Genomic DNA, 3,495 nt, shown 5'->3' on the forward strand with positions numbered 1-3,495 from the left:
ATATATATATATAAACACTAATGATTTAAAGCAACAAGATTGGCTGATCAATTTAGTCGTCCAGTTGAAATCTTTCAAAAGTATGTGAAAGACTAAAGTCAAAGTAAATATTGATTTAGAATAGTAGTTATATTTTACTAACCAAATACCGAAAAAAACCGAACCGAACCGAAACTAACCCGATATCCGGGTTGAACACCCGTAATCCAAATGAAGCCAAACTATTGTTTCATTCTCCAAAATATAATAAAAATAATAACTTAATCCCGCGCAAGGCGCGGATCTTATCCTAGTATGATTTTATAAGATAAAACTTGTAACACATGTTGAAGAAAATATACCGGGCAATTGACAATTTGACACATGATATGATTTGTCCAAAATGAAAAAAAAGATACATCATATGAAATTCTAGATTATGCAATAACTGTTTTTATGAAGCTCTGATAAAATTCACAGTTAATTTATTTTTGTGATCTCATATTTGATTTTATATTATTTAGCTTTATGATTTTGAAGAGAATGTTAATTTATCATTTAAATATAGTATAATATTTAAATGATATTTTTCTAACTAATCGGCTCATATTTTTAATTTTTTTTTTGAGAAACATATTTTAAAACGTTAAAGAAAAAGATAACTCTAAAATCAATTCTTAGTATTATTTATGTGATATGGTGATATAGCTACAGCCACTAGCAAATAGTTTAGAAAGAGATGAATCGCGAGGGACGAAGATTAACAAAAACGGATAATCATATTAAGCAGGGGCGGACGTACGTTGATGGGTACGGGGTCACGTGCTCTTTGGTCAAATATCTCGGTTGTTTAACTGTGCCCCATTTCTAGCTTGCGTAAAAGGTTCGATTTTCCTCGCCAGAAGCTTTTAATATAACATTTTATTTCATGTTATATTAGTTTTTTGCGGTCTCATTAAATGAAACGTAATCTATTCTCTCTGTGTGTTTAATTTGTTTTGCATGATTTTTTTTGCTTCTTGCTTTTTGAAACTATTTCATACTTTTATTCAATTATTTTTATAGTAGAATCGATAGAGAATAAATTTTTAAAACAACCTAAGTATTTTTTTATGAACAAAAAGATGATTCACAAAAAATAAAAAAGAATTATACTTAAAAATAAATATTTAATTACTATTTGGCTAATATATAATACTCCATCGGTTTCACAAAAATATATTTTCTAGTGTTTTCACATATATTAAGAAAACATATTAAATCACTATATTAAATATATCGTTTTCTGTAATTTTCAAGTTTCAATAACTTTTAACCAATAGTAATTCAATAAAGTCAATTAATTTTATTAAAGCTTACAATTTTTTTATAGAAAACATAAAACTTCTATTTTTGTGAAACAATTTTTTTTTGAAACGGAAATAATATTATCTAAAACCTTAATATTAAATTATATAATATATTTATAATATTGTGTCCCCAATTAAAAGAATTTCTAAGTCCGTCACTGATATTAAGGTGATGATTGTTTCAGTAGTTTTTAGTTTCAGTTTTTGGTTTTTAGATTTTAACTTTTGGTTTTTAGATTTTAGCTTTTGGTTTTTAGATTTTGGTTTTTGGTTTTCAGCTTTTGATTTTTGGTTTTTGGTTTTCAGATTTAGATTTTGGTTTTTGGATTTGCTGTATTTTTTTTTAATTTTCAAAAATTAACTAATACATTACTTAAAAATAATATAATAAAATAGAAATAAATATTTAGATTTTACAATTGAAATTTATCAAAATACTGTGATTATTATTTTAAAATAAAATACAATAACATATTTTAATTATTATATTTTTAATAATTTTAATTTTTATGAAAATATTATTTATTAATTATTAATTAATTATAATGTAGTAGTTTCTACAAAAAAAAAAAATCAAAATTCGTTTTTCTTCATTAAAGCTCACAAAAGTTGGTTTTTGGTTTTTCTTTATAAATTGGTTAAACTTTTCAAAAACTAGTTTCCCTAAATTTTAGGGAATCTATTTATTGAAAATCTTGATTGGTAACTCAAATGGTTTTTATAAAAACAAAAACTAAAACCAAAAACTTGATTAGATGAAAAATAGTTTCTACAAAAGCAAAAACCAAAAACTAAAACAAAAACCACAAACAATCAACCTAAGTAATTAAGCAGCCGTATTCGGTTGGCTACAGCGATTTGTATTCATCTACTTGCATTTTCTTCGTTATCAACAATCATTTTTCTAATTAATCGTACTTTACGAAACCAGACGAGTAAACTTTAACAAAATCAGACCGCGGTCCACAATTTAAGACTTGAGTTACATATAGCTGCAATCATTTGACTGAACTTATAAACACAAAAATTGGTTAAGATTGAGAATAAAGCATTTGGAACGTGTTTGAATACTTGATTACGCGTCTTCAGAAATAACCTTTTACCTTTAGGTGTTTTCCAGAAGAAAGAAAGTAAAAACTGCCTAAATATTCCAGAACATATATTAACGAAGAGGGCAAAATATATATTTAAAAGCAAATCGGTGTGTCAATTTGCAGGAAAAATAGTGATCAAACAAACAGATAAAGGGAGTGGGATCCGTGACAGTGACACTACTACAGTCATGAGTCATGACAAACGCAGATGGTGATACATATTGTGAGTCCTTAGGATTTAGATTAGTATTATTATTATTTTTTTTTTGAATAGTTAAGAATTCTTGTGAAAAATGTGTGTACAATGGTGATCCCGAAGTTGGAATCTTTAGGAATAAAAAATGTATTTTTTGTTTTGTTTAGTGAAATATAATTTTTATATATTGGACGATAAAATACAATAAATAAACATAAAATACAATAATTAAACATAAAATACATTAATTAAACATAAAAATACAACAATTAAAGATAAAAACAATAATTTTACATAAAGATATAATAATTTCTAATCTTCATCACCAAATTTATTCCAAATATTTTGAATTAAATCATTTTTCAATCGTTCATACGTTTGCCTATCACGAAGATCGTTTCGACTGGGAAAGATATTATTCAGATTTGTTGGCCACTCGGATTCCACCTCTGAACATCTGGGGACGTCTCCCTCTTCAAATTCAGATATATCAATACGAGAGTATCCATCCTGTTCATCTTCTACTATCATATTGTGGAGTATGATACATGTTCGCATAATCTTCCCTATCTTTTCTTTGTTCAATGTTTTGACCGGATTTCTCACAATTGCAAATCGAGATTGCAATACTCCAAAAGCCCGCTCCACATCTTTTCGGGTTGCTTCTTGAATTTTAGCAAATAACTCTTGTTGAGGAGTTTGAGGGAGTGTGATAGATTGGATAAATGTTGACCATTTTGGATATATACCGTCTGTGAGGTAGTACGCCAACTTATACGTGTGTCCGTTGACCACGTACTTTACCCTCGGAGCTCGTCCTTGTAAAATGTCATCAAAAACAGGAGACCGATCGAGGACATTAATATCGTTTAAGGTA

Source organism: Brassica oleracea, chromosome C2 (assembly GCF_000695525.1).
Source record: "Brassica oleracea var. oleracea cultivar TO1000 chromosome C2, BOL, whole genome shotgun sequence".
Lineage (NCBI taxonomy): Eukaryota > Viridiplantae > Streptophyta > Magnoliopsida > Brassicales > Brassicaceae > Brassica > Brassica oleracea.